A 27886-nucleotide genomic window follows, 5' to 3' on the forward strand; every position below is an offset into this window, starting at 1 on the left:
GTATTTCAGAGTAAGAATTTAGGCACATCATAGATTTTAAACACTTGGAAAGATCTATGAAATGACAGCCTTGGGAGTAGAAGGTAAAATATATAATAGAAGACTACTCACAATATTATATTTTATATATATATTATATCATAACTAGAGATTCTACTTCAAATATAAATCTTATATATTACAAAGAGAAATTCCACTTTAAAAGATTTACCTTCTTGTATATATGATCCAGAAAACATCATCATGATTATCAATACTTAATGACATTTATAATATTAAATACTTTATATATTAATCTCATTTAATCCTCATAGTGGCCCAAAGACTTGAGTACTATTTTGTTTCCATTATACAGATAAGAGAAATAAAGAATGGAGAGTATAAGTCTATGCTATTGAATAGAGGGAAGAAAACTGGGTGGTATTTGCAGGAGACTTCAAGGCTAATAGTTATATTCTACTGTTTTTTAATCTGCATCTATTCTCTGTGCCTTATACATATTTTATAAACTTTATAATATGTCAATTCAATATTTTTTCCAATTTATTTTATTTTTTAAATATAAAAGAAAGTGATAATAAATCAAATTCACTAAAATTAAAAGTAGATCCATAGATTTAAAAATAACAATTAGAGTCATTTTCATTTTGGGGGCAATATCATATCATTTATCTCTTAAAACATAAATAATTTATAGTATTTTGTAATGAAAGAACTTTAGAAATCAAGCAAATGATGACATCTGTGACACTGAACTGCGTGTGAGACTGCAGAATGAGAATCAATGATGACGGACAATTCAAACAGCAGGTGAGAAATAAGGGGAACAAAAATTATTTAAATAGATAACTGAATGTCAATGCATTATTTATTATTAACTTCAATATAGTCAATGTTTAACCATGCAGAAATCAGAAGAAAATGTTAAACACATCATATTACATCTCTGAATGCTAGCAAGTCTAGATATTAAAAATACACTGAAGAAAGCATTATAGATAAGCTATTGCAAATGAAGTATGACTTGTTACACCAATAGAGAAGCTTCAGATAACTCAGAGGAGGATCATTTAGTTTCTCAATAATTTCTTACTAAATAACATACAATTGTAGCACTTCAAAGTGTCTGGAAGAAAGAAAAAAGAATTTCCCCCTCTGGTCTTAGCCTATTTCCATTTCCTACACCTCTTTTTCACTATGTATATTCTGACACTGGAGTAAACTATGTATAAGTGCCTTGGGGTGTATAATCACCAGCATCAGGAAATCTGAAACACCGAGATGCATAAATCATTGTCAAGTGGAAAACTGTCTAATATTGTTAGTAAAGAGAACACAAAAGGGAAAATTTGATCAATTTGAGGAACCTCAAGACATTCATCCAAATGATGTAAACATCATTCTTTTCAGAGAAAAGCTTCAGTACCTCAGAGATAAGCACAATCATACACCAGCATATACACCATACACCAATCATACACCATACATCAGGACTTTGGATTAATAAAGAATGAAAACTGAGGTGCCAGCGAGCCTCTCTGTCACTTCCTCCTGCCTTAGACACATGCCTGCCAAGAGGTACTGATATATGACATCTCAAGACCTTTAAAGAATATATTTATAGTATTTGATAGTAAGAATTTATGAATAAAACTGCTTAAATATATTGAATAATAGCTAAATGCCAAATATTTAAAACAGATTGTCTAAAAACCTTTTCATCAGTTTTGCAAAGTAGGTATAATTAACACCACTCTAAGAACAGTAAAGCTGCAGATCAAGAAAATTAAATATCCCCCTCCCCCCAGAGATCACACATCTAATAAATGTGGAATTTGAGCTTAAATATCCCTGACTATAGAGTCTGCATATTTTCTGCTACATTAGACTCCTTCATGAAATTGCACTAAGCTGTGAAAATTAGTTTACATTTTTTTAACATTAAGGATGTACACACATGCAAATACCTTCCAAAGAAATGTCTTCAGAAGTTATAAAATTGGGTCTAAGAAAAGATGTGTTGGAGGGTGGTCCTAAGATGGCAGAGGAATAGGACGGGGAGACCACTTTCTCCCTCACAAATTCATCAAAAGAACATTTCAACGCTGAGTAAATTCCACAAAACAACTTCTGAATGCTGGCAGAGGACATTAGGGACCCAGAAAAACAGATCATTGTCTTCAAAAACAGGTAGGAAAAAATATGAAAGATGAAAATGGAGACAAAGGAGGTAGGGAGGGAGTTCCATTCCGGGAAGGGAATCTTAAGAAGAGAGGTTTCCAAACACGAGGAAACACTCACTGCTGAGTCTGAGGCAAGCCTTGGAAGCAAAAAGGGCAACATAACAGGAAGGAAAAATAAATAATTAAAACAGACAGATTACGAGCCCAACTGTAACTCCCCCAGTGGAGAAGCAGCGCAGATGCCTGCATCCACCACTAGCAAGTGGGGGCTGGGCAGGGAGGCGTGGGCTGCAGTGCTTTGTAAGATTTTGGGGGAATGCCCCACGTGTAACCAGAGTGAACTAACTTGGGCTAGCAAACCAGACTGTGGGATAGCTACCACGTGAAAAACTCGAACATAAGACACCACCAGGACAGCGCACAGAACAAAGGACGGAACAGAAATAGCTGGCTGCAGACCATCCCCCTCTGGTGACAGGCAGCCAGAGCTGTAAGGGCTGGAAGGGGGCAATCGCAGCCCATGAGAGACATTAACTACCAAAATACAAGCAGGCTTCTTTGCTAAATAAGACTTCTGGGGGTTCTGGACAGTCATCAGCCGCCAGAGAAGGGACGCCAGTGATACACCCAGAAATCTGAGCAGCAGAGACGGGAAAGGTGATAAGTCGCAGTGACTGTGCTCACCAAACACCTGAGCTACTAGGACCTGGGAAGGGCACAAAACGCAGGCCTAACTGAATCTGCGCCTCTGAGGGCTACGTGAGTGCCAAGCTTGAGCGGCTTAGACCGGGGAGGTGCATGCAGCCTAGGGCCAGCCTCAGATGGTTCCCGGCGGAGCAATGTACAGCCTGAGCAGTGTGGGCCCCAATCAGGGGCAGGCCCAGTGGAGCTGAGACACTGCAAGAACACACCAGTGTTACTCGTTTGCAGCATCCCTACCTCCCCACAGCGGGACTGAACAAGTGAGACTTAGAAAAAGAAGTGTCCACCACCACCGCCCCCCCCCCCCGCCCCGTGACAGGGCAGAAATCAGATATTGAAGAGACCAGCAAACAGATGAAGTTAAACAGAGGGAACCACCTTGGAAGTGACCCCACAATGCCCACAACACCAGAGAAAGGGCCAGATATATCTTTACTATTTTTAAGATCATTCTTTTTTTGTTTTTGTTGATATTGTTGTGTGATTATTTTTTCTTTTCTTTTTCCTCTTCTTTTTTTTAACTTTTAAAAATTTGTAAGTCCTCTATTTCTCCTTTAATTTTTATTTTTATAACCTACTATTACTTAAAAAAAAGACCCTATTTTTAAAGCAAATGCCATATATACTTTTTTTGTGGTTGTTGTATTTTAATAATTCTTGTGGCTTTTTTTTTTTCTTTCTTCTCCTTCTTCCTCTTTTATTTAATATTGTATTTTTGAAAATCCAACCTCTACTCTAGATTTTTAATCTTTACTTTTTGGTATTTGTTGTCAATTTTGTACATATGAAAACCCAATCTTCAGTACCCAATTTAACCTGAGAGCGAGATTACTGTCTTGACCACTCTCTTCTCCTTGGGACTTTCCTTTTTCTCCACCAGGTGGCCTCTGTCTCTTCCCTCCCCCTTCTCTTCTCTACCCAACTCTGTGAATCTCTGTGTGTTCCAGACTGTGGAGAACACCTAGGGAACTGGTTACTGGCTGGATCTGTCTCTCTCCTTTTCATTTCCCTCTGTTATCCTCCTGGCCACCTCCACTTCCTCCCTCTCCTCTTCCCTGTATAACTCCATGAACACCTTGGAGCCGTCCAGACTGAAGAGTGCACATAAGGAAGTGACTACTGACTAGCTTGCTCTCTCCTCTTTTGATCCCACCTCATCTCATTCCAGTCACTTCTAACTACCCCCTCCCTCTTCTCTTCTCCATGTAACTCAGTGAACCTCTCTGGGTGTCCCTCAATATGGAGAAACTTTTCATCTTTAACCTAGATATTGTATCATCGGTGCTGTATAGATGGAGAAGTCTTGAGGCTACTGTAAAAATAAAACTGAAAACCAGAAGCAGGAGGCTTAAGTCCAAATCCTGAGAACATCAGAGAACTCCTGAATCCAGGGAACATTAATCAATAAGAGCTCATCAAACGCCTCCATACCTAAACTGAAACCAAGCACCACCCAAGGGCCAACAAGTTCCAGAGCAAGACAAACCATGCAAATTCTCCAGCAACACAGGAACACATCCCTGAGCTTCAATATGCAGGCAGCTAAAAGTTACTCCAAAACCATTGATGTCTCATAACCCATTACTGGTCACTCCATTGCACTCCAGAGAGAAGAAATCCAGCTCCACCCACCGGAATTCTAACACAAGCCTCCCTAACCAAGAAACTTTGACAAGCCACTGATACAACACTGCCCACACTGAGGAAACTCCATAATAAAGAGAACTTCACAAGTTCCCAGAATATAAGAAGGCCACACCAAACGCAGCAATATAACCAAGATGCAGAGACAGAGGAATACCCAGCAGTTAAAGGAACAGGAGAAATGCCCACCAAACCAAACAAAGGAAGAAGAGATAGGGAATCTACCTGATAAAGAATTCCGAATGTTGATAATGAAAATGATCCAAAATCTTGAAATCAAAATGGAATCACAGATAAATAGCCTGGAGACAAGAATTGAGAACATTCAAGAAAGGTTCAATAAGGACCTAGAAGAAATAAAGAAAGAGTCAATGAATAATGCAATAAATGAGATCAGAAATACTCTGGAGGCAACAAATAGTAGAATAAAAGAGGCAGAAGATAGGATTAGTGAAAGAGAAGATAGAATGGTAGAAATGAATAAATCAGAGAGGAAAAAAGAAAAACAAATAACAAATGAGGACAATCTCAGAGACCTCCAGGACAATATGAAATGCTCCAACATTCGAATTATAGGAGTCCCAGAAGAAGACAAAAAGAAAGACCATGAGAAAATACTTGAGGAGATAATCATTGAAAACTTCCCTAAAATGGGGAAGGAAATAATCACCCAAGTCCAGGAAACCCAGAGAGTTCCAAATAGGATAAACCCAAGGTGAAACACCCCAAGACACATATTAATCAAATTAACAAAGATCAAACACAAAGAACAAATATTAAAAGCAGCAAGAGAAAAATAACAAATAACACACAAGGGGATTCCCATAAGGATAACTGAAGGTCTTTCAACAGAAACTCTTCAGGCCAGAAGGGAATGGCAAGACATACTTAAAGTGATGAAAGAAAATAACCTACAGCCCAGATTACTGTACCCAGCAAGGATCTCATTCAAATATGAAGGAGAAATCAAAAGCTTTACAGACAAGCAAAAGCTGAGATAATTCAGCACCACCAAACCAGCTCTCCAACAAATGCTAAAGGATATTCTCTAGACAGAAACACAAAAAGGGCGTATAAACCAGAACCCAAAACAGTAAAGTAAATGGCAACAGGATCATACTTATCAATAATTACCTTAAATGTAACTGGTTTGAATGCCCCAACCAAAAGACAATGACTGGCTGAATGGATACAAAAACAAGATCCTATATGTGCTGCCTACAAGAGACCCACCTCAAAACAAGGGACACATACAGACTGAAACTAAAGGGATGGAAAAAGGTATTCCACGCAAATAGAGACCAAAAGAAAGCAGGAGTAGCAATACTCATATCCGATAAAATAGACTTTAAAACAAAGGCTGTGAAAAGAGACAAAGAAGGCCACTACATAATGAGCAAAGGATCAATCCAAGAAGAAGATATAACAATTATAAATATATATGCACCCAACATAGGAGCACCGCAATATGTAAGACAAATGCTAACAAGTACGAAAGGGGAAATTAACAGTAACACAATAATAGTGGGAGACTTTAATACCCCACTCACACCTATGGACAGATCAACTAAACAGAAAATTAACAAAGAAACGGAAGCTTTAAATGATACAATAGACCAGTTAGACCTATTTGATATCTATAGGACATTTCACCACAAAACAATGAATTTCACTTTTTTCTCAAGTACACACGGAACCTTCTCCAGGATAGATCACATCCTGGGCCATAAATCCAACCTTGATAAGTTAAAAAAAAAAATCGAAATAAATCTAAGCATCTTTTCTGACCATAATGCATTAAGATTAGATATCAATTACAAGAGAAAAACTATTAAAAATTCCAACATATGGAGGCTGAACAACACGCTTCTGAATAACCAAGAAATCACAGAAGAAATCAAAAAAGAAACAAAAATATGCATAGAAACAAATGAAAATGAAAACACAACAAAAAATCTGTGGGACACTATAAAAGCAGTGCTAAGAGGAAAGTTCATAGCAATACAGGCATACTTCAAGAAACAAGAAAAAAGTCAAATAAATAACCTAACTCTATGCCTAAAGCAACTAGAAAAGGAAGAAATGGAGAACCCCAGAGTTAGTAGAAGGAAAGAAATCTTTAAAAATAGCACCGAAATAAATGCAAAAGAAACAAAAGGGACCATAGCAAAAATCAACAAAGCCAAAAGCTGGCTCTTTGAAAGGATAAATAAAATTGACAAACCATTAGCCAGACTCATCAAGAAACAAAGAGAGAAAAATATAATCAATAAAATTAGAAATGGAATTGGAGAGATCACAATAGACAACACAGAAATACAAAGGATCATAAGAGACTACTGTCAGCAATTATATGCCAATAAAATGGACAACATGGAGGAAATGAACAAATTCTTAGAAAAGTACAACTTTCCAAAACTTACCCAGGAAGAAATAGAAAATCTTAAGAGACCATCAAAGCACGAATATTGAAACTGAAATCAGAAATCTTCCAGCAAACAAAAGCCCAGGTCTAGACGGATTCTCAGCTGAATTCTACCAAAAATTTAGAGAAGAGCTAACACCTATCCTACTCAAACTCTTCCAGAAAATTGCAGAGGAAGGGAAACTTCCAAACTCATTTTATGAGGCCACCATCACCCTAATATCAAAACCTGAAAAAGATGCCACAAAAAACGAAAACTACAGGCCAATATCACTGATGAACAAAGATGCAAAAATCCTTAACAAAATTCTAGCAATCAGAATCCAACAACACATTAAAAATATCGTACACCATGACCAAGTGGGCTTTATCCCAGGGATGCAAGGATGCTTCAATATCCACAAATCAATCAATGTAATACACCACATTAACAAATTGAAAAATAAAAGCCATATGATTATCTCAATAGATGCAGAGAAGGCCTTTGACAAAATTCAACATCCATTTATGATAAAAACTCTCCAGAAAGCAGGAATAGAAGGAACATACCTCAGCATATTAAAAAGCTATCTATGACAAACCCACAGCAAACATTATCCTCAATGGTGAAAATTTGAAAGCATGTCCCCTAAAGTCAGGAACAAGACAAGGGTGCCCACTTTCACCACTACCATTCAACATAGTTATGGAAGTTTTGGCCACAGCAATCAGAGCAGAAAAAGAAATAAAAGGAATCCAAATTGGAAAAGAAGAAGTAAAACTCTCACTGTCTGCAGATGACATGATCCTCTACATAGAAAACCCTAAAGACTCCACCAGAAAATTTTTAGAGCTAATCAATGAATATAGTAAAGTTGCAGGATATAAAATCAACACACAGAAATCCCTTGCATTCCTATACACGAATAATGAGAAAGTAGAAAAAGAAATTAAGGAAACAATTCCATTCACTATTGCAATGAAAAGAATAAAATATTTAGGAATATATCTACCTAAAGAAACTAAAGACCCATATATAGAAAACTATAAAACACTGATGAAAGAAATCAAAGAGGACATTAATAGATGGAGAAATATGTCATGTTCATGGATCAGAAGAATCAATATAGTGAAGATGAGTATACTACCCAAAGCAATCTACAGATTCAATGCAATCCCCTTCAAGCTACCAGCTGTATTTTTCACAGAACTAGAACAAATAATTTCAAGATTTGAATGGAAATACAAAATACCTCGAATAGCCAAAGCAATCTTGAGAAAGAAGAATGGAACTGGAGGAATCAAGTTGCCTGACTTCAGGCTCTGCTACAAAGCCACAGTCATCAAGACAGTATGGTACTGGCACAAAGACAGACATATAGACCAATGGAACAAAATAGAAAGCCCAGAGATAAATCCACACACATATGGACACATTATCTTCGACAAAGGAGGCAAGAATATACAATGGAGTAAAGACAATCTTTTTAACAAGTGGTGCTGGGAAAACTGGTCAACCACTTGTAAAAGAATAAAACTAGATAACTTTCTAACACCACACTCAAAAATAAACTCAAAATGGATTAAAGATCTAAATGTAAGACCAGAAACTATAAAACTCCTAGAGGAGAACATAGGCAAAACACTCTCAGACATAAATCACAGTAGGATCCTCTATGATCCACCTCCCAGAATACTGGAAATGAAAGCAAAAATAAACAAATGGGATCTAATTAAAATTAAAAGCTTCTGCACAACGACAGAAACTATGAGCAAGGTGAAAACGCAGCCTTAAGAATGGGAGAAAATAATAGCAAATGAAGCAACTGACAAACAACTAATCTCAAAAATATACAAGCAACTAATGCAGCTCAACTCCAGAAAAATAAACAACCCAATCAAAAAATGGGCCAAGAAACTAAATAGACATTTATCCAAAGAAGACGTATGGATGGCTAACAAACACATGAAAAGATGCTCAACATCACTCATTATCAGAGAAACGCAAATCAAGACCACAATGAGGTACCATTTCACACCAGTCAGAATGGCTGCGATTCAAAAGTCTGCCAGCAATAAATGCTAGAGAGGGTGTGGAGAAAAGGGAACTCTCTTACACTGTTGGTGGGAATGCAAACTAGTACAGCCACTATGGAGAACAGTGTGGAGATTCCTTAAAATATTGTAAATAGAATTTCCATATGACCCAGCAATCCCACTGCTGGGCATACACACTGAGGAAACCAGAATTGAAAGAGACATATGTACCCCAATGTTCATCAGCGCACTGTTTATAATAGCCAGGATATGGAAACAACCTAGATGTCCATCAGCAGATAAGTGGACAAGAAAGCTGTGGTACATATACACAATGGAATATTACTCAGCCGTTAAAAAGAATACATTTAAATCAATTCTAATCAGGTGGATGAAACTGGAGCCTATTACACAGAGTGAAGTAAGCCAGAAAGAAAAATACCAATACAGTATACTACCACATATATATGGAATTTAGAAAGATGGTAATTAAAACCCTGTATGAGAGACAGCAAAAGAGACACTGATGTATAAAATGGACTTTTGGACTCAGAGGGAGAGGTAGAGGGTGGGATGATTTGGGAGAATGGCACTGAAACATGTATACTATCATGTAAGAAACGAGTCACCAGTCTATGTTCAATGCAGGATACAAGATGCTTGGGGCTTGTGCACGGGGATGATCCAGAGAGATGATATGGGGTGGGAGGTGAGAGGGGGATTCAGGATTGGGAACTCATGTACACCCATGGTGGGTTCATGTCAATGTATGGCAAAACCAATACAGTACTGTAAAGTAAAATAAAGTAAAAATTAAAATTAAAAAAAAGATATGTTGTTGAGCCACATATAATATTTTTATAGCAGAATTTGTCACAAATATGCCAGAGATAATGTTTACCTTGAAATGAAGGCTCCAAACAGTGTTCTGTTCACAAATTAATTTTGTAAATAAGGAGTTTCAAGAGGATTATGAATTAAGAGTAGGAAAAATAGTAACTAAGTTGTAGCTAAAATTAAATTTTAAAATAATGACCCCTCAGTTACATGTACTAATGTCAGTGTTTTATTGAACAAGGTATTATATATATATATATATATATATATATATATATATATATATATATAGCCTTGTGTAGTAAAGGCATATCTTCCAAGGAATGCCTTCTGTCGGTCAAGGAAACCTGCCTAATGAGGAGGTTTAAAAGCAGAAATAAAATTATATTCAGGCTAACTCTGAGACCATTAAAGATGTATAGAATTTTTGAGCTGTAAGTGCCTGGAGACCTCCATTTTTATCTATATGCATAATTAAATAGATGAGTATATATGATAGAAATATTTGGCATATTACATTATAGTAAATATTTCCATGAATAATAATGGCATGCTCACACTACTCATTAAGAGAAGTTAATTTCCCAATGCATGGAACAGTTTAATAAAGAACACAGATTTGCATTAAACAATAAAGAAAATTTTCTCTTTAATCAAAGCAAAACAAGCAAACACAAGAATTTACTGAGTGCTGTCACATTTCTTATCTAACCTGCATCATAGAAGCTGCTTTAAAAGTTAATGGTTAAAAATGTGTATTTCTCTTTAAATATGCAATAGCAAATTTAATAAATGTCAATAATTTGTAATATGTAACTTAGATTCCAATGTTTCTACACTGAATATTATTTTTAGTCCCCAAAGTCTGAAAACAACCATGATTCCAGGCCACTATGATCATTCCAATTGACTGTAGAGACTTACTTTGCTCATTAAATTATATTTTTAATAAGAGAAAGCATAGTAAACTTGTTACAAGCATAGTCTTTCTGGTTAGAAAGAACTTTAATACAATGTTTGGTTCATCAATTACCTGATCTCTCAAGTGTCAACCTATAATAAGCTAGGGAGCTCTTAACTATCAAATAAGGACAAAATTCAGAAACAAGGCCAAGATTCTGAAAACTAAGATCATGGAATCTGGTCCCATCACTTCATGGCAAATAGATGGGGAAACAGTGGAAACAGTGAGAAACTTTATTTTTTGGGTTCCAAAATCACAGCAGATGGTGACAGCAACCATGAAATTAAAAGATGCTTCCTCCTTGGAAGAAAAGTTATGACCAATCTAGACAGCATATTAAAAATCAGAGACATTACTTTATCAACAAAGGTCCATCTAGTCAAAGCTGTGGCTTTTCCAATAGTCATGCATGGATGTGAAAATTGGACTATAAAGAAAGCTGAGCGCTGAAGAATGGCTGCTTTTGAACTGTGGTATTGGAGAAAATTCTTGAGAGTCCCTTGGACAGCAAAGAGATCCAATCAGTTCATCCTAAAGGAAATCAACCCTGAATGTTCATCGGAAGGACTGATCCTGAACCTGAATCTCCAATACTTTGGCCTCCTGATGCAAAGAACCTACTCACTGGAAAAGACCCTGATGCTGAGCAACACTGAAGGCAGGAGTAGAAGGGGATGACAGAGGATTAGATGGTTGAATGGCATCACCGGCACAATGGACATGAGTTTGAGTAGGCTCTGAGAGTTGCTGATGGACAGGAAAGTCTGTTGTTCTGCAGTCTATGGGGTTGCAAAGAGTCGGAGATGACTGCACAACTGAACTGAACTGAAGACCAAAATTAAAAGTTACTTTTGGTGGTGTAAGAAGAGCCCAGTAAATAACATACACTCTCCCACGTGAACTCTCAATCAGTAGACAAAGAAAGGAAGTTAACATATGAAGACAAAAATACCTATTTTATTTTATTTATTTATTTATTATTTATTTATTTATTTTACTTTACAATATTGTATTGGTTTTGCCATGCATCAACATGAATCCGCCAGAGGTATACACATGTTCCCCATCCTGAACCCCCCTCCTTCCTCCCTCCCTGTACCATCCCTCTGGGTCATCTCAGTGCACAAGCCCCAAGCATCCAGTATCATCTTCACAATTTTGATTTGCCTGCATGAGCAAGTGGTTGGACCTACTCACATGAAACCCAAATCTGTCAGAATTAGATAGACTATCATACATGCTTGACATTATAAAGCATATAGCAAGGAACACAACAGATCATATATTGCCTGGTGGTAGGACCCTATCTAAAGAAAGAATTGTCCAACCCAGCCATGAAAACATTTATCAAACAGAAAAGTCATTCCATCCTCCCTGGTGACAAAAGAGTAAGAGGATCAGGAACACGTGTACACTGTGGCGGATTCATATTGATGCATGGCAAAACCAATACAATATTGTAAAGTAAAAATAATAATAATAATAATAATAATAAAATCTGAAAAAAAGAAGGAAATATTAGGTGTGGGAAGAACCCTTTATCCCAACATTTTAAAGGAGTGAGATTTCAATTAGAAATAAATGAAAAGCACATCAAATGTACTAAATTTTCAATAAATATTAAGTGCTATTATTTTGTATATAATAATGCCCTTTATTTCATTTAACTTCTTAAAAGATTTCTAAACCAATTCCTAAAATGCTGGATGCTGTGAAATTATTTCTTAAGTGTGTAAATTATAACACCTTATGTGTTTTCTCTGTTTTCAAATATGGGGAAATATTTCCCTCATTACCATTTTTTAAACCTTTCCCTCTTAAAGAAGCCTTTATTACTACACATAAGATTACATAGAAAATTATAAAATGCTGATAAGCAAATGATGAAACAGATATTGTTGCATCTGTCACACACAAAACTACTGTTAGTAGGAGTTGCAATTATTTCTGAAATACAAATTTATAATATATATAAAGAGCTTCAAAAATGATTTGAAGTATTTTGACTTGGTAATTGTCCTTATAGGAAAATATCTGATGAACTAATAAAACATTAAAAAATCATTACAAACTAATTTTCATCTCAGGAATATTTTGAATATTAAAACTGAAAAAAGCATATAATTTTTGACAATACAAGAATAAATTAAATGACTCTGGCATACTTTTTAATGTAGCAATTGAAATTAACTCTAATTAAGAATGTTTCACTAGTAGAAATAATTATAAAGTAAAAATGAAGTCATAAATTTATTTATTTAATCAGTGAACAAAATATATTATTTTGCTAAGTACAAGGGATGGGCCTAATTTCTGGTATTATAGTGCATGAAATATATAGGTTGGTAACTTCATTGAATAGGGCTTGGGCAAAGCTTGTAAAAACTGAAACAAGAAGTAAACATCATAATTGAAGATTATGATGCTATAAAGATAAATAAGAAGGATTTCCATTTTCAGCAAGATAACGTATTAAATTTCCCTAACAGCACCTACAATTGAAATAATCATTTGCTAGATAAGACAGATAATCTTTCATGAATGTAAGAATTCTGTAGGTCCCCCAAAACAAATGGAAAGCAGATATAGGGAGGTAAGTGAGGACAAAGTTGGATTTTGCTTTAAAACTTCTCTGGACTCTAGAGTCCTTGAGCTTCCTAATTATGGCCACGAGGGTTGAAAATGTTTTGGAGGTAGAGTCTGAGACCTCACCAAGGAGAGAATTTCCAGAAAAAAATAAGCCAATCGAGAGAATTAGAAAGTATATCTTCCAATAAGTAAAACTTCTCATAGAGAAATATTATAGGGGAAATTTTTATAGTTTTTACTTTAGTGCTTCAGGAATTTTTTAAATGTATCTTCTGCAAGAGAAATGAAAATCACAACTTCTGCTCTTCATATGAAGTTTGCTTCATATTTCTTGATAAAAAATAGAAGACATAGAGGAAACTTTCTTGATTTCATTAACATAAACTCCACAAGTTAATTGCTTGGTTTTGAAAATTTTTCATCAGAAAATTTTACTTAATGTTTCACCATGTTGGAAGTGAGAATGTTAGAAATACACACACACACACACACACGTTCTATCTAATGCATGTAGTGCACGGATTACAAAAGTTGTCTTTATAGTTTCTTATTTCCTGATCGCATTTTAAGTTTTGATATATTACTTAAAAATGTACAATTTATTTATTTTACATTAAAAGTTCCAGTATTTGATGTTTTTGGTAATGTGTTTCTCTTTTTTATTTTTCTTCTGTTTCTCACTCATCGTTCCAATCTTCAGTTCAATTCAGCCACTCAGTTGTGTTTGACTCTTTGCGACCCCATACTGCAGCACACCAGGCTTCCCTGTCCTCACCATCTCCTGGAGTTTGCTTAGATTCAAACCATTACATTGATAATATCATCCAAACATCTCATCTCCCTTTCTCCTCCTACTTTAAGTCTTTTCAAGCATCAGGGTCTTTTCCAATGAGTCGATACTTTGCATCAGATGGCAAAATATTGGAGGTTCAGCTTCAGCATTAGTCCTTTCAATGAATATTCAGGACTGATTTCCTCTAGGATTGACTGATTTGATCTCTTTTCAGTCGAAGGGATTCTCAAGTCTTCTCCAGCACCACAGTTTGAAGGCATCAATTCTTTGGTGCTCAGCTTTTTATATTGTCCAGTTCTCCCATCCATACAAGACTACTGGAAAAAAACCTAGCTTTGACTATACAGATCTTTGTAGGCGAAGAACAAACGTCTTTTAATTTCATGGCTGCAGCAGACACCATCCACAGTGATCTTGGAAGACAAGAAACTAAAGTCTGTTCCTGTTTTCATTGTTTCCCCATCTATTTGACATGAAATGATGGGATTAGATGTCATGATGTTCGTTTTTTGAATGTTGAGTTGTAAGCCAGTTTTTTCACTCTCCTTTTACCTTCATCAAGAGGTTATTTAGTTCCTCTTCACTTTCTGGCATAAGGATGGTGTCTTCTGCATATCTGAGTTTATTGATTTCTCCCTGCAATCTTGATTCCAGTTTGTGCTTCTTCCAGTCTGGTGTTTCTCATGATGTACTCTGCATAGAAGGTAAATAAGCAGGGTGACAATATACAGCCTTGACGTACTCCTTTTCCTATTTGGAACCAGTCCATTGTTCCACGTGCAGTTCTAACTGTTGCATCCTGACCTGCATATAGGTTTCTCAAGAGACAGGTCAGGGGATCTGGTATTCCCATCTCTCTCAGAACTTTCCACAGTTTATTTTGATCCACACAGTCAAAGGCTTTGGCATAGTCCATAAAGCAGAAATAGATTCTTTTCTGGAACTATCTTGATTTTTCCATGATCCAGCAAATGTTGGCAATTTGATCTCTGGTTCCTCTGCCTTTTCTAAAACCAGCTTCAACATCAGGGAGTTCACAGTTCACGTGTTGCTGAAGCCTGGCTTGGAGAATTTTGAGCATTACTTTACTAGCATGTGAGATGAGTGCAATTGTGCTGTAGTCTGAGCATTCTTTGGCATTGTCTTTCTTTGGGATTGGAATGAAAACCGACTTTTTCCAGTCCTCTGGCCACTGCTGAGTTTTCAAAATTTGCTGGAATGTTGAGTGCAGCACTTTCATAGCATCATCTTTCAAGATTTGAAATAGCTCACTTGGGATTCCATCACCTCCACTAGCTTTCTTCATAGTGATGCTTGCTAAGGCCCACTTGACTTCACATTCCAGGATATCTGGCTCTAGGTGAGTGATCACACCATTTTGATTATCTGGGTCATAAAGATCTTTTTTGTACAGTTTTCTGTGTGTTCCTGCCACCTCTTCTTAATATCTTCTGCTTCTGTTAGATCCATACCATTTCTGTCCTTTATCGAGCCCATCTTTGCATTAAATGTTCCCTAGGTATCTCTGATTTTCTTGAAGAGATCTCTAGTCTTTCCCAGTCTGTTGTTTTCCTCCATATCTTTGCATTGATCCCTGAGGAAGGCTTTCTTATCTCTCCTTGCTATTCCTTGGAACTCTGCATTCAGATGCTTATATCTTTCCTTTTCTCTTTTGCTTTTCACTTTTCTTCTTTCCACAGCTATTTGTATGGCCTTCTCAGACAGCCATTTTGCTTTTTTGCATTTCTTTTTCTTGGGGATGGTCTTGATCCCTGTCTCCTGTACAATGTCACAAACCTGCATCCATAGTTCATCAGGCATACTGTCTTTCAGATCTAGTCCTTAAATTTATTTCTCACTTCCACTGTATAATCATAAGGGATTTGAATGAGTTCATAACTGAGTGGTCTAATGGTTTTCCCTACTTTCTTCAATTTAAGTCTGAATTTGGCAATAAGGAGTTCATGATATGAACCACAGTCAGCTCCCAGTCTTGTTTTTGCTGATTGTATAGAGCTTCTCCATCTTTGGCTGCAAAGAATATAATCAATGTTATTTCAGTGTTGACCATCTGGTGATGTCCATGTGTAGAGTCTTCTCTTGTGTTGTTGGAAAAGGGTGTTTGCTCTGACCAGTGCATTCTCTTGGCAGAACTCTATTAGCTTTTGCCCTGCTTCATTCTGTACTCAAAGGCCAAATTTGCCTGTTACTCCAAGTGTTTCTTGACTTCCTACTTTTGCATTCCAGTCCCCTATAAAAGAAGAACATCTTTTTTAAAAATGTTAAACATCTTCTTTAAAGATTAAAGATGAACATCTTGTTTAAAGATTAAAGCAATAGTAAATTGCAAGATAGCCTGATATTTTATTTGCTTTTTTAATATTTAATATTACTTTTTATCAATTAAAAAGCAAATTTTAAAATGAAGTCATATTGTAGACATCTAATAAAGTCTATGTTCATTTTAAATATTATTTAAATGTTAAAAAATTGTTTGAATACTATTACTTAATATTAATGTTTTACATATGAGCATGAATTATATTCATATTTATATTACATTTTATTACTACATGCATATTTATATTATCACTTACATCACATTATATTTATATATAATATGTTATATTTACTGTATTATTTGTTACACTTATAAATTATATATTATTATACTCATTCATGGCATTTTAATTATATTATTATAAATATGCAATTATGGTATAATTATGCTTTGTTTAACATAATATATAAATATAATTATATTACTATAAATATATTATAATGTAAAGTATTATATTTTATTATATTTATTTATACATATAACAGTATATATAATTCTCATATTAATATAAATATGCATTTCATTGTTTCATCATATATAGTATATATATAGTATATATTATATAGTGAGTCATGAATATGAATTATACATAACATATGCTATAAATATGTCAGTCATGTTCATTGTATTCATTAATCTTTTAAAGAATCATAAAGAAATTATTTATTTTGTAAGAGTTAATACTTCAAATTTCAGAAATTTTGATTTTGGGCTATATCACACTGGTTCAGATGGTGCTTCACATTATTATATAAAAAATTGTGATTGCATAAAGAGGTTTGAAAAGACTGAAAAATCTTCTGCCAGTAGAAAGACATGGAATATTTAACAATTTTGGTATCATTTTTCTCTTTTACTCATTAAAATAAGTTCATTTAATCCCTTATATGCAAGTTCCAAATGAAAAGTCCGTCTAGTCAAAGCTATGGCTTCTCCAATAGTCATGTATGGAGGTGAGAGTTGGACTATAAAGAAAGCTGAGCACCAAAGAATTGATGCTTTTGAACTGTGATGTTGGAGAAGACTCTTGAGAGTCCCTTGGACCACAAAGAGACCAAGCGAGTCAATCCTAAAGGAAATTAGTCCTGAAAATTCATTGGAAGCCACTGATGGTGAAGCTGAAGCTCCAGTAGTTTGGCCACCTGATGTGAACAGACTCATTTGAAAAGACCCTGATGCTGGGAAAGATTGAAGGCAAGAGGAGACTGGGATGACAGAGGACGAGATGGTTGGATGGCATCACCAACTCGATGGACATGAGTCTGAGTAAACGCTGGGAGTTGGTGATGGACAGAGAAGCCTGGTTTGCTGCAGTCCATGGGATTGCAAAGAGTCGAACATGACTGAGCAACTGAACTGAACTGAACTGATACTTTTGTTAAAATAATGTAAACCAAGGGGTTAAAGCCCACATGTTGAGAAAGAATCTCCTCATGAAATTAAAGAATATCTACTATTTTTTCCTTCCCTTATACTAACCTCACCTTAATGATAAGTTTATATTTGTAGATGTTATATAATAAAAATCCAAGTTTTCCATTTTAATATTACCTACATCTTATATTTTTCTTTGTTTTCCAAGTCCTCTAGATAGTTATAGACATCTTTGGACATTTTTTATCTTTGCTATAAAAGGCTTGAACAGCATCAGCCTCACTCATGTATTCAGTTTCATCATTAAAACTATGGAGTTTAATTTTATCTCTGAATGTTGCTGCTTATCCTAATATTTCCAGAGAGAATAACTTTAGATTGGATGGATATCTTTTGTCAGACTCATCTCTTGAGCTTTTCTTCTTCCAAATATGAATAGAAAAAACAAGGAAAATGAATAGTATATTCTTACAGTCTTCATAAGTGTGATCTAATACTTTCAGTTTTTTTCTTAAGGAAGAATTTTTAAGATGACTAGAGAAAAAAGTGAATCCTTCTTTTGTTGTTGTTTGTTTTCTCAATGAAGGAATAAGAAGCTGAGTAAGTAGACTACTTCTGCTATAACTTTACTTCAGCGCAAAATGTGTTTCTTTGTATTACATTAGAGTTCTTATGAAAGCTGACGTTACTCTCAAAATGCAGAACTTTATTATTGTCTGAATGACTTCAAATAATTTTTCCATCTCTACTAGGATACAATTGACAAAATTAGAATACACTTAAAGAGTACAATGTGATGATTTCATGTATATTTATATTGCAAAAGAATTTCAATAAAGAAATTTATTAACATATCCGTCATCTGATATATTTACCTTTTTCTTTGTAAGATCACTAAAGTTCTATCTTTTAGCAAATTTCAATTTTATGTACTGTATAATTATACAGTTTTAGCAAGTCTAGTCATCATGCGATACTTTAGATTTGCAGATCTTATCCATCCATATGGTCACAGAAAGGATTTTTCCAGTTCAGTTCAGTTCATTTCAGTTGCTCAGTCATGTCCGACTCTTTGCAACCCCATGAATCGCAGCACGCCAGGCCTCCCTGTCCATCACCAACTCCCGGAGTTCACTCAGACTCACGTCCATAGAGTCAGTGATGCCATTCAGCCATCTCAGCTTCTGTCGTCCCCTTCTCCTCCTGCCCCCAATCCCTCCCAGCTTCAGAGTCTTTTCCAATGAGTCAACTCTTTGCATGATTTTTCCAGTAGTCATGTACAAATGTGAGAGTTGGACCATACAGAAGACTGAGCACTGAAGAATTGATGTTTTTGAATTGCAGTGCTGGAGAAGACTCTCAAGAGTCCCTTGAACAACAAGGAGATCAAACCAGTTAATCCTAAAAGAAATCAACCCTGACTATTCATTGGAAGGACCAATGCTCAAGCTGAAGCTCCAATACTTTCACCACCTGAGGTGAATAACTGACTCTTTGGGAAAGATCTGAGGATGGGAAAGACTGTAGACAAAAAGGGAATGGGGTGGCAGAGGATGAGATAGTTGCATAGCATCACTGACTTAATAGACATGAATTTGAGCAAACTTTGGCAGACAGTGAAGGACAGGGAAGACTGGCATAACAGGCAATAAGCAGTGCATGGAATCATGAAAAGGTGGACACTACCTAGTCACTGAACAACAATAACTCATCTTATAACTGAGAGTTTGCACCCTTGGTCAACCTCTCCTCATTTCTCCCACTTTCCAGCAGCTCCAGAAATCACTTTTCTACTTCCTGTTTCTATGAATTTAATATTTTATTGTTCTAGATATATTTGATTTTGTCTGGCTTATTTCACTTACATTGCCCTTCAGGCCATCCATGCTATCACAAATGACAAAGCTTTTTTTTTTTTTTTTTTCCTTTTTCTTTTCTCTCTGAAGGTTGAGTGATATTTCATTGTAAGTAGGGGCCAAGATGATGGAGTAGAAAGACACTGAGCTCAACATGTCCCACAGGAAAACCAAAATTACAACTATTTATAGAGCAACTATTGATGAGAATAACCTGAAAAATAGAAGAAAATATTCTTTACAACTAAAGATATAATGAAGGAATTATATCAAGATACATTGGGTGGAAAAAGATGCAGTGGGATAACCACCAGCACTTCTGGATAGGCAGCCCACAAATGAGAGGTCAACAACAACTGCAGAGGTTCTCTGCAAGGAGCAAGGGTCTAAGCCCTATATCAGTCTCCCCAGCCTGAGGGGTCTCCATCAGGAAAACAAACCCCAGGGTATCTGGATTTGAAGGTCCCAGAGGGTCCTTTGTCTTTCAGGTGATAAAGAGGACTGTAGGAAACAGAGACTTATACTTTAAAGATACACACAAAGTCTCACATGCTTTGAGACCCAGGCCAGAAGCAGTAATTTGAAAAGAGCCTGGGTTAAGTCCACTTGCTAATCTTTGAGAGACTCTCAGAGAGGCAATAAGCAATCAGGATTTACCCTGGCAATATGGATTCTGGAAGTAAACTTTTTTAGGAACTCACTTTACCATGTGGACACTGGTACTGGCAGGCACCACTTTGGAGCCCTCCCTATAGCTGATTAGCACCAGAACTTGGTCCCATCCACTGGAAGGTCAGCAGCAGCCATAGGCACCCCTGCACTACTAGACATGCCAGGACCTAGCCCCAATCACCAACAGGCTGACACCAACCTTGGGACCCCTTGGGCCACCTCCCAGTAATAGACTGGGAACAGCCTGGGGTACTGAAGTCTTGCAACCAACCACATCAAGAACCAACCCCACTAACCAACAAGCTGACATCAGTCTCAAGCATGCTGAGACACAGTCACACCCATCATCTGGCCAGTACCAAGACTGGGCTACCCTAGGCTGTGCAGCCAGCTGCATGAAAACATAGCCCCACCTACCATCAACTAGCAGCCTCTGCCCTAGGAAAAGCCTGACTAACAACTGGATAGGCATCATCCATGTCTATCAGCATACTCATATGTAGTTAACCCTGCCACAACAGAAAAGCTCACACAGATCATGTAGGGGGGTACTCTAGATCATAGAGATTTGGTGAAAAGATGTGAGCTCTGTAGGATGTCTCTTGTGTGAGTACATTTCTCCAACAGCAGGAAATGTACCCAATCTTTATAATACATAGAAGTAAACACAGAACATTAGGTAAAATGAGGATACAGATACATATTTTTGAAACAACATAACAAGATAAAACCCAGAAGGAAAAATAGGAGAAATAAGCAAAGTGTAGATAAGCAAGCTACCCAATAAAGAATTCAAGGTTATGATGGTAAAGATGGAAAACAGAATAATAGAAATGTTCCAAGTTGAACAAAAATATCTCAAGCTAGAATTATTTCAAGCTAAACAGAAATGTTTCAAGCTGGAAGGCAGAATAATGGAAATGTCTCAAGTTGAACAACAACAACATCAAAAATAAATCAAGAAAAATGATTTCAAACTATGAAAGGACATCACATAGATATTAGAGGAGTAGAGAGAAAGAGAACAGAGAAAATATTTCAAGGCACAGCAGCTGAAAATTTCCCTAATCTGGGAAATAAAGCATGCCTTCAGCTTCAGGAAGCACAGAGTACAAAACAAGATCAATCAAAAGAGGTCCACAACAAGACACATTTTAATTAAAATGATAGTGACAAAACTGAAGGCAAATTGAGGATATAAAAAGTAGAAAGGGTAAAGCAACCAGTTACATCAAAGGAAATCAATAAGGCTGTCAGTTGATGTTCTAGCAGAAACTCTGGAGTCCAGTGAGAATGGCAGAGGAAGTGGCAAAGTGAGTGTCAGGACATTCTTAAAATAATGAAAAGAAAAAACAAAAAACACAACCAAAGAATATTCTACCCAGAATGGTATCACTCATATTCAAAGAGACTTTTGTTGTTGTTCAGTCACTAAGTTGTGTCTGATTCTTTTCAACCCTAAAGCATGCCAGGCTTCTCTATCCTCCACTATTTCCTAGAGTTTGCTCAAATTTAAGTTCATTTAGTCAATGATACTACCTAACCATTTCATCCTCTGTTGTTCCTTTCTTCTCTTGCTTTCACTCTTTCCTAACATCAGGATTTTTCCAATCAATTGGCTCTTCATATCAAGTGACCAAAGTAAGACAAGCAAAAGCTAAAAGACTTTGCTTTCTAAAAAATTTGTTAAAGAACTTCTCTAAACAAAAAATAAATAGCAAAAAATAGAAATATAAAATTCACAAAAGGAAAAATCGCATTGCCAAAGGCAAATGTACAGTAAAGGTAGAAAATCAACCACTAAAAAACTGGTAGGAAAGTTAAAAAAACAAAATTAGTAATTTGTATCCATAATAAGTGTTTAAGGATTATACAACGAAGATTTAAAACATGATGCCAAAATATAACTTTGACGGGAAAATGTAAAACCAGCACATGCAAGAGACACACACATGAAAGAAGGAAAAACAAACATAATACTAAAGATAATCAAATCACAAGGGAAGAGTGTAAACAAAGAAAAAAGAAACGAAAACAAAAGAACCGCAAATAATTAGACAACAATTAACAAAATGGCAATAAGTATATAGCTGTCCATACTTTAAATGTAAATAAATCAAATGCTTCAATTAAACTACACTGACTAGCTGAATGGATTCAAAAACAAGTCATATATAGGCTACAAGTAACTCACTTTAGATCTAAATGTATATACAGGTTGAGAAGATGGAAAATGTATTCCTTGCAAAGGAAAGAAAAAAAAGCCAAAGGAGCAATGCTTATATCAGACAAAAATAACTTTAAAGCAAAGACTATAATGAGAAACAAGTAAAAACATTACACAATAATGATCAGTGCACCAAGCAGAGATAGAAATTATAAATGTATCTGCAGTCACTGGGAGCACCTAATAAAGCAAACATTAACAGCAAAAAGGTAAAATTGACACTAACAAAATAATAGTAGAAGAATTTAACATAATAGTTTAAGAATTTAATCCCTTCTACATCAATGGACAGATTGCTTAACCAAAAAATTAATATGAAAATACTAACCTTAAATGATTTATTAAACCCAGTAGATGATATATACATATTAAATATTTCTTCCATAATCAGCAGAATATACATTATGTTATTTTCAAGTGCACATGTAACATTCTCCAGGATAGATCAAATGCCAGGCACAAAACAAGCCTCAATAAATTTAGAATATAGAAATTATATTAAGCATCTTTCAAACCACAATGGTTTAAGGCTAGAAATCACAAATAAGAGGAAAACTACAAACAAACAAATAAACATGGAGGCTACGCAAGATATAATATAAATATAGTATTAAATTTATATATGATATAGATATAAATATTATATTTATAAAGTATAAATATAGTATTAAACAATGAGTGGTTCACAGAAGAAATTCAAAAGAAGAAATAAAGAAAACCTGGAAGTGGATGAGCAGGAAAACACAATGATCCAAAATATATGGGACACCAAAAGCAGTTAAAAGAAGTAAGTTGATAGAAATACAAGCTGACCTCATGAAGTGAAAAAAAAAAAAATCAAATAAATGATATTAAGCCAAAGGAACTACAAACATAATAGCTGACAAAACTCAAAGTTAGTGAAAAGAAGAAATCATAAAAATCAAGCCAGAAACAAATGAAATAGAGACAGAAAATGAATAGAAAAATTAATTGAATTAAAAGAGACAGTTTTTCAGAAAGATTCATAAAATTGATAAAACTTTAGCTAGAATTATGAAGGAAAAAAAGAGAGATAGAGCCCAAATAAATAAAATCAGAGAAGAAAGAGAAGTTACAACTGATACCCCAGAAATACAAAAGATTATAAGGAATTACTGTGAGCAATTATATGCTAAAAAATGAAAACCACAGAAGAAATGGAAAGTTGCAGAAAGTTGCAATCTCCCAAAACTCAGTTAGGAAGAAACAGAAAATATGAAAACACTATGTGGATTAGTCTTCCAGTCGTGTCCCACACTTTGCAACCCCATGAACCCCCTGCCAGGCTCCTCTGTCCATGGGATTCTCCAGGTAAGATTCTCCTGGTGAGAATACTGGAGTGAGTAGCCAGTCCCTTCTCCCAGGTAACTGTGAAAGCACAAATTGACAGTAATAAAATTTATTATTAATTTTAAAAACTCCCTCCAAACAAAAGTCTAGGATCAGATGGCTTCACAGGTGTATTCTACTAAACAGTAGAATAAGAGTTAACCCTAACCATTCTCAAACTATTACAAAAATTTGCAGAAGAATAAACAGTTCTGAACTCACCCTAGAGGATGGCTTTGCCCTGATGCTACATTAAGGCAATGATACTATTAAAAAAAAAAAAAAAGAGAGAGAGACCAATAACACTGATGAAAGTGGATGCAAAAAAATCCTTAACACAATAATAGTGGAAAAATTCAAACATAAATTTTAAGGATCATACACTTTGCATGGTCAACTGATAATTGACCATGGATGAAAGGATAGTTCAATATTCACAAATTAACTGTGATACACCACAGGATAATGAAGAAGAAAGACCATATGATTAATTCAATATATGCAGAAATTTGACAAAATTCTACATTCTCTTATGATAAACATTGTCAAGAAATTGGGTATAGAGGGAACATTTTTCAACATAATTAAAGCCATATATAACAAACTCACAGTTAACACCATACTCAATAGCGAAAGGCTCCCACAGCAATCAGACAAGAAAAAAAAAGAAAAAAAATTGAAAAGAAAGAAGTAAAATTTTCACTGTTTGCACATGATGTGATACTATTCACAGAAAGTCATTAACACACCTCCAAAAAACTACTAGGAATCATCAATGGATTAAGTAAATGTATAGGATATAAAAATAATGTATACAATCTGTTGCATTTCTATACACTAATAATGATTTATTAGAAAGATAAATTAAGGAAAAAATACTATTTGCAGATGCATGGGGGAGAATAACATACGCAGGAATAAATCTTACCAAGAAGGAAAAAGAGCTGTACCCTGAAACCTATAAGCAAATGATAAAAGAAATTTAAGACTACACAAACAAATGTGAATATGTAGCATGCTCATGAACTGGGAGAATTAATATTCTTAAAATAACCATATGGGAGAATTAATATTCTTAAAATAACCATACTGCTCAACACAAACTACAGATTCAATGCAATTACTATGAGAACAATGATGGTGTTTTTCATAGTACAGGAATAAATAAACATAAAAATTGTGTGAAAATGCAACAGACCCCAAATAGTCAAAATGATCTTGAGAAGAAAAAAAAAAAAGTTGCAAGTTTTCACATTGCATCATTTCAAATTATACTTCAAAGCCACAGTAATAACTGTATGTTACTGGCCCCAAAACAGTCAGAATAGAGAAGCTGTAAATAAACATAACACATTTATATGGTCAATTAGTCTTCCACAAAGGAGGCAAGAATATAGATTGGAAGAAAATATCCTCTTAAATGAATTTGTTGAGAAAAATATACAGCTACAAGCAAAAAAAAAAAAAATGAAATGGGAATACTTTCTCTCATCATGTAAAAACCAAATTTAAAATAAAGTAAACACTTAAATGTACAATTTGAAATCATTAAACTACTAACAGAAAACATAGGTAGTCTTAATTTTTTTTTAAAATCTGTCTCCTCAGGCAAGGGAAACAAAAGAAAAATAAATAAATGATTCCATATCAAACTAAAATACTTTTTCATAGCAAAGGAAACTATCAATAAAAACAACAAAGGATTGTCTACTGAATTGGTGAAGACATATGAAAAGGAATTAATATAAAAATACAATGAATTTGTACAATTCAACATCGAAAAACCAACAATCCAATTAAAAATGGGTAGAAGACATTGTTTCCTTAAAGGTCCAGGAGTGAGCAATGAAAATGAAAACAAAACATGAAATCTGGTGCAATGGATCAGAGGACCTACAGCCACTATTGGACTGAGATGCAGAGGCCACTCTGAGTCCACCTTTTATTCCTGATTGCAGACTACAAGACCTTCTTTGATCTTTCTTTTCCAAGACACTATATTGACATAGCCCAGATCTCCTTGTTTGTACTCCAGGCCGTACCCCTCTGGGAAATTCTCGGGAACAATCAGAAAGTGCGTGCAGGCGGTGTTCATACCTGACTCTGACCCAGTGTTCCACAGTCCATGCTCACATGATCCTAGTCATACTCCCTTCTGGGTCTGGCCTTGAGGTTTGTAACAAGGCTATTATTCTAAGAAAGAAATGAATAATCATAACTCAGTTTCTTAACATATGCTGTTTTTCCAAGTGTTATTTCTGTGAAATTTCTTAAGGCTGTGAAAGCGTATTGTTAGGAATTCCCACCGAATAGATATTTTCCCAAGGATAAGTTACAGAAACATGAAGAGATGCTCAATATCACTAATGATCAAGGGAATGTAAATCAAAACAGATATCACCTCATACCTCTCACTTCAGTTCAGTTGCTCAGTCATGTCTGACCCCAGGAACTGCAGTAGAGGAGGCCTCTCTGTCCATCACCAACTCCCGGAGTCCACCCAAACCCATATCCATTGAGTCAGTGATGCCATCCAACCATCTCATCCTCCATTGTCCCCTTCTCCTCCCGCCCTCAATCTTTCCCAGCATCATGGTCTTTTCCAATAAGTCAGCTTTTTGCATGGATTATTATCAAAAAGACAACAAATAAATGCTGGCAAGGATGTGGCTAAACAAGCATTTGTGAACTGTTGATAAGAATATAAACTGGTGAGCCATATTAGAAAACAGTAAAAATAAAACTACAACATGACCCAGAACTTCCACTCCTGAATAATTTTCTTCCAATAATATTAAAACATTAATTTAATTTAAAAAGATGAGTGTACCCTAACATTCATTGAAACATTATTTAAAATAGCCAAGATAGCAAAGCAACCCAAATGCCCCCTCAATAGATGAATAAATGAAGAAAAGGTCATATGCATGTGTGAAAGTGAAAGTAAAAGTCTCTTTGTCATATCTGACTCTTTGCTACCCCATAGACTGTAGCCTACCAGGCTCTTCTGTCCATGGAATTCTCCAGGAAAGAATGCTGGAGAAGCTAGCTGTTCTCTTACCAGAGGATCTCCCCAACCCAGGAACTGAATCCAGGTTTCCCACATTATAGGCAAATTCTTCACCATCCAGTGGAGTACTACTCAGCCATAAAAAATGAAATATTGTCAATATGTATGAACCTAGAAGGTGCTGTGCTAAGCGGAAAAAGTAAGATAAAGACAAATACTCCATTATTTCATTTATATGTAGAAGTAAAGAAAACAAATTAAATGAACAAATATAACAAAATAGAAAGAGTCATAGACTCAGAGGATAAACATGTGGTTGCCAGAGGGGTGGAGGTGGAAGACTGAGATAAATAAGAAAGGGAGATAAATAAATATAAACTTCCAGTTAAAAAATAATTGACTTATGGGTATGAACTATGTGATGTAGAAAATATAGAAAATAATGTAATATGTTTGTATGGTGATGGAAAATACTGAAACATTGAAGGGATCCTTTGGTATAAAAATATAAAAATATATTATATATTATAATATATATATTATATATAATATAGTATAAAAATATAGAATCACTATGTTGTGCATACAGTAACTAATATATTGCTGCAAGTCAATTATATCTCAGAAACAAACATAGAAAAACAAATCTAATTTACATTTACCAGAGGTATAAGTTGGTGGATTGGGGAATTAGATGAAAGCGGTCAAAAGGTACAAGTTATAAGTACTTTGAAAAAATAGAGTAGCTATCATAGTCAACAAGAGTCCAAAATGCAATTCTTGGATGCAGTCTCAAAATGACAGAATGATCTCTGTTCATTACAAAGGCAAACCATTCAATATCACAGAAATCCAAGTCTATGCCCCAGCCAGTAAAGCTGAAGAAGCTGAAGTTGAACAGTT

This window comes from Ovis aries, chromosome 10, assembly GCF_016772045.2.
Source record: "Ovis aries strain OAR_USU_Benz2616 breed Rambouillet chromosome 10, ARS-UI_Ramb_v3.0, whole genome shotgun sequence".
In the NCBI taxonomy this organism is placed as follows: Eukaryota; Metazoa; Chordata; class Mammalia; order Artiodactyla; family Bovidae; genus Ovis; species Ovis aries.